This window comes from Chiloscyllium punctatum, chromosome 36, assembly GCF_047496795.1.
Source record: "Chiloscyllium punctatum isolate Juve2018m chromosome 36, sChiPun1.3, whole genome shotgun sequence".
NCBI lineage: Eukaryota > Metazoa > Chordata > Chondrichthyes > Orectolobiformes > Hemiscylliidae > Chiloscyllium > Chiloscyllium punctatum.
This window is the reverse complement of record NC_092774.1, coordinates 38,273,274-38,279,222: the sequence shown is the minus strand read 5'-3', so window position 1 is coordinate 38,279,222 and position 5,949 is coordinate 38,273,274.

Sequence of the window (5,949 nt, the reverse complement as noted above, 5' to 3'; positions counted from 1 at the left end):
CGACTTTATAACATTGCATTGATCGTTTGTCCTGGACGAACACGAAGACTCCAACACCATGATGCAACCATGTAAATGTGGAGACTACGGGAAGAGATTGTAGTTCTCCTGTCGAGCTGGAAATTGATTGATACAGTCACACTGGAAATAAGCTTTTTGCCTGCTCTACATGTGGAAAGGGATTCACAGTGTAATCCAGCTACCAGAAAAAAATGCTTTTCACACTGAGGAGATACCGTTTAGCTGAACCTCCTGTGGAAAGTGTTTCACACAGTCAGTCAACCTCACTATGCACCAACAAGTTCACACTGGGGACAGGCTGTTTATGTGCCCTGTATGTGGGAAGGAATTTGCCGGACATCAAACTTGTTGCGACATCAGCGAGTTGACACTGGAGATAAATTATTTACTTGCTCAGAGTTTGCAAAGGGATTCGGATAGTCCCACAACCTGCTGATACATCAACACATTCATTCTGGTGACAGTGTGTAAAAGAATTCACTTCTGCCGACACATCAATGAGTTCACACTAGGGAGCGATCATTCACTTGCTCCGAGTGTAATACAAACTGCATTCAGTTTTCTCAGCTCTTCAGTGCAGTTACAACATTGGCATCTACCCAACAATCTGGAAATTTGCCAGATTGCCTGTGCACAAAGTCGCAGTACACATCCAACTTCGGATTAATCGTCCTATCAGTATACTCTCGATTATCGATAAAGCTATGTAACATATCGAATAACATCCTCTCAGCTATGAGCTGCTGAGTGACCAGTTTGGGTACCACCAGGCTCACTCAGGTACTGACCTCATTCTAGCCTTTGGTTAAAACATGGACAAAAAAGCTTAATCCTAGAGGTGAGATGAGATTGACAGCCCTTGACCTCAAGGCTGCATTCGACCCAGTGTGCCATCAAGGTGCTTTGATTAGATTCCAGGATGTAATTTACTACTGCGTACGTTATTCTCTATATAAATCACAACGATCGTCTGGATTAGGTTCCAGTCTGTAATTCATTTCCGAGTATGTTATTCTTTATAGAAACTTTCCCGAACACCTCAATTAGATTATAGCCTGTATTGCACACTCAGTTTTCTGTTATACTGGATGTAATCATCCTGATTCCCTCGATCAAATTGCCATCTGTCGCTCACTTCTGATTGTGTTATTCTGCCAGTTAACAAACCCCATCTCTTGATTAGATTCCAGTCTATAAAACCCTTCCTTGAATCTAGCTACCTTTCAGAAAATGTCCATGTTTATTTATTTTGATACTTTTTTTCAGCGACCAATGTATAATCGCTCTGTCTAATGCAAAATCACGTCTTGCATGGCATATATTTTACCCAACATGGCATGCGAATGTGATCGCACCCCATTTTTCATGCAGGAGTCCCACGAGCACGCGCAATGCGCGCTTACAGGCACATGGGCTGGAGTTTGTAACATGCTCACTGATGGTCCAGAAGCCAGAAGGGAGAATGATGTCAATTTCTGTCCAACACTGACAGTGATGGTTCCGAGAAACTCCTCTCACAGATAAGATTAGATTACCTACAGTGTGGAAACAGGCTATTCAGCCCAACACCATCCCTCCGAAGAGCAACCCACCCAGACCAATTCCCCTACATTTACCCCTGGCTAATCCACCTCACACTATGGGCAATTTAGCATGGCCAATTCACCTAACCTGCAGAGTTTTGGATTGTGGGAGGAAACCGGAGCACCCGGAGAAAACCCACGCAGACACGGGGAGAATGTGCAAACTCCACACAGACTGTTGCCCGAGGCGGGAACCACCGCCCGAGCCACCGTGCCGCCCTAATGGGCGGGGGGCATTTCCAGGCTTTTCCTCGAGTAATGTTTGAATGTTTGATTGGAGTCATGTGGTGAGTCTTTCTGACCTCTGTCTCATTCACATGATAATTTTGGTGTTTGTAGTTTACTGCGACTGTTAAGCTGCACTCCTCAATCTTACTCATACATGGGACCTGAACGTCTTTAGCATCTATTTGCTATACCTAATTATGCTATTCTGAGTTCCAGACTTCAGACCATTGGAGTTGGATCTAGAGTGTGGTGCTGGAAAAGCATAGCAGGTCAGGCAGCATCCGAGGAGCAGGAGAATCGATGTTTTGGGCAAAATCCCTTCATCAGGAAACCCTGGGTTCGATGTCAGTTTGAATGAGAATGTTGGGCATTTCCTGAGCTCCTTGAGTTCAGAGGTTTAGAGCTGGAGAAGATGATAGAGATAGCGAGGGACAAGACTAGGAGCAAAGATTAACATTTTATAATGGATCTGCTGCATCACCAGGAACCTGTGTGCGTCAGCAGGCATAGCAATCATAGATTAAATGAACTTGGTGTGAGGAAGGCGAGAAGCAGCCGTGATCTGGAACGAAAGGAGGTCACTGGACCTGAAATGTTGACTGTACTGTCTGTCCATTGATGGTACCAGACCTACTGAGGTTCTCCAGCAATTTTTGTTTTTGTTTCTGTTTCTGATTTCCAGCATCCACAGTTATTTGTTTCTTGTTTAGCGATTTGGATGATCTCAGATTTATGGGGAGTAGTATGTTTCAGGCCTTCAGGTGTGTGACAGAAGAATCAAACTCAAGAGGTGACAAAGGCATAGTGTAATTTTCAGAAGCAGATGAACTGAGGTGGGGCAGGGTCAGAAATTATTCCTGAGATTTGAAGAGGTGATCCCAATGAAAGTGTGGACATGCAGCTGGTAACTCATCTGAATGGTAAAGCATTTACCAAGCTTTCAAGCGGCTACTTCAGCCTCACACATTTGGCATGAGGATAGATGGAAGTGGTGCTGGAGAGTGGTGTTTGCAGTGTGATCAGGACATAATGGATTTGAACTTCTCATTATTTAATTGTGCAAGAGTTCCAAGTATTTAGAATTGGGTGTTGGGCAGCTGAAGGCAGTTCGGTAAGGTGTAAAAGGCCGGGGCGGGGTGGTGGGGGGAGGGGTGGTGCGGTTGGGCTGGCGGGGTGGTGGGCGGGGGGTGTCAAAGCTTCAATAGAAATCCAGCAGAACTGAGAACAGACAACACCTAGCTCTGTGGGAACGGGGAGACCAACAGAGGACAGAGAAATCAGGACCTGAAATCCAAGTTGACACCAAATTACCATGTTATCAGTGCTTTGATTTTCAACCTTCCACCAACCTTCCATCATTACCGAACTTCCCATTTGATTTGAATGTCACGTACCCTCAATATTCAGGATCCAATCCTTGTCATCCTAAAACCACGTCTCTGTAAGGAGTCTCAGATCACACTTATTTTCTTCAGTCAATTCGTTCACTTTTCTTACAGTGCAGCACACATTCAGACACAGCTTTTAGTTTCAATTTTTGTGATCATTACAATCCAGCTTTGATTGGTGGGACATTTATTCCCCTTGTCCCTTTCTATTGTTCTCTGATATGCACTTTCCACATTACTACATTGCTCACCTGTCTTGGTTTGGAATCGCCCATCATGTCCAGGGATGTGCAGGTTAGATAGGTTAGCCATGGGAAATGCAGAGTTATCGTTTCATCGTAATAGAAGCACGAGTCGGCTATTTGGCCTGTCGAGCCTGCTCCACTATTCATTCAGATGATGGCTGATCTATCCATCATCTCAGCTCCTACGACTTGCATTATTCCATTTACTCTTAATTCCCCTCCATGCAATATCCCATCCAACTGTGTCTTGAATATAATTAATGAAGCTGCCTCATCTGCTCCCTTGGGTAGAGGATTCCACAGAGTCACACGAATGACAACATGGAAAGAGACCCTTCAGTCCAATTCATCCATGTTGACCAGTTATCCTAAACAGTCTAGTCCCATTTGATAGCACCTGGCCCATATCCCCGAAGCCCTTCCTTTCCATATACCCATCCAGATGCCTTTTAAGTGCCGTAATTATACAAGGCTCCACGACTTCCTCAAGCAGCTAATTCCATACCTGCACCACGCTCCGCGTTAAAACGTTGTCCCTTAAGTCTCTTTTATTTCTTTCCCCTCTCACCGTTAATGTATGCCATATAGTTCTAGACTCCCTGAATTCAGGGAAAAGATCTTGTCTGTTTATCCTATCAATGCCCCTCATGATTTTATAAACCACAATCAGGTCACCCCATAGCCTCCGATGTTCTCGGGATAACAGCCCCAATTTATTCAGCTTCTCCCGATAGCTCAAATCTTCCAACCCTGGCAACATCCTTGTAAATCTTTTCTAGCAAGACATTTTCAGCCCGTATCCTATCAATGCTAATTTTGCAAACCTCCATAAAGTCACCCCTCAGCCTCCGACGCTCCAGAGAAAACAGCCCCAGCCTGTTCAATGTCAACGATATTTCACTCTGAACAAGACTCAGCTGGTTCAAGAGGTAGAGTGGGGCCGCAGAGGCAACTGCTGTGAGGCTTGTTGCTCTCAGGCTATGATTCTTGTTTTGGGTTTCTTTCGACGCAGACGTACGAGAGATTCGAGGCTCAAATCCTGGACCAGCCCGCGTTTCATGACTTGTGCCAAAGTGCCCGTTTAATTTTCTCAAAAAGCACCTTCGTTAAACGAGGTTGGGCTCCCTGGAGGACCAATGGGACAGAAAGCAGCGAAGTGAAATGATTGGAGATAGCATTGAATAGGTTGACGTGAGTGGTGCAGTGTTTGAGGGATGTCAGCGATGAGGGTCGATTGGAAATTTGGGACAGCTCCCTTCGGAGAACAGAAGTTTGAAATCTGGCCCGAATGAAGCTTTCCAAGTCATGCGAAGTCTAGACTGAGAAAGTAATGTCGTCAAAATGCTCCCACGCCTGAACGAATCGGCAGAATTTTAAAGTCATCAGGAAAAGAACCAAATGTGACATGAGGAAGAACGCTTTTGTCCAGGGAGTGGTTGGAGTGAGTAAATCCCTAATTGACACTGACAAAGAGGCAGATTCATTAGACGCAAACGGGAATCCGGTGGTCATGTTTAAAGTAACAATGTGCAGAATTACATGGAGAAGGCAAGAGAATGATATGAATAGAGACCCACGTTTACTTACTGTGTTGACCCAGCAGAGCGAAGGTGGGCCGCATGGCGTCTATTCAGAGTGAAATCACAAGAGACTGCGGGAAGTTAGAAAAAGTTTATATTTACACAGCCTCCATACGTCTGCGCAACACCATATAAGACGACAGCAGTGGAGATCTTTGACATCAGTCTCGAACATGCATGCCACGCGCCAGACGAAAGCCTGAAGGGACCTGTGGAGCGGTGTGCTGTGCGTGGGAGCAAAGTGGCGCAGCGGGAGCATGCTGGGCCCATACCCCGAGCTCGAAGCCGTTCTCTGCTATTGTTTCGAGTCTCGTTGAGCGACTTTCTTTTGTTCAGCATCTTGCTTTTCAAACGACTACCTGAGTGTCTAAATTTCTATAACAGCGCATTGTTCTTCTCCTTGCCATGTCATTTGCTTCCTAAAACTTCGGGTATCTGAGCTCAATATATCAAATCGATACACAAGTCAAATTTACACAGTTGCGCTGGCACCCTTGTGGAGCTCTGAGTTGTCTTGTCCTGTTCTCTGCCGGTGTGTCCTGATTTCGTGTGAAACCTCTTCTCTCAGATGGCAATGAACCGGTGAAGTTGAAACTCGTGATTTGCTGTTTTAGTCCCTTTCCAGCAGTAAAGAAACCAACGTTCGTGTAATAAAAGACTTTCTGCAGGATTGCTGCGTCAAGACACATTCTGAACACCAAGCAGGCTGCACAAAAATGCACTCATACCAATTTACCTGAGGGAAGAGTCTCCGGTGTCCATTTCTCTCTGTCCCGACAGCACAGCATCTTTCTGTCTCTCCATTAACAAGACCTTTGGATCAAGTTCAAAGTTGCCCATTTCCTCCGCATGATCGTAACTGACTTAACCTGCCTCACGTAATAGTGAGAGAGAGCAGAAGAGT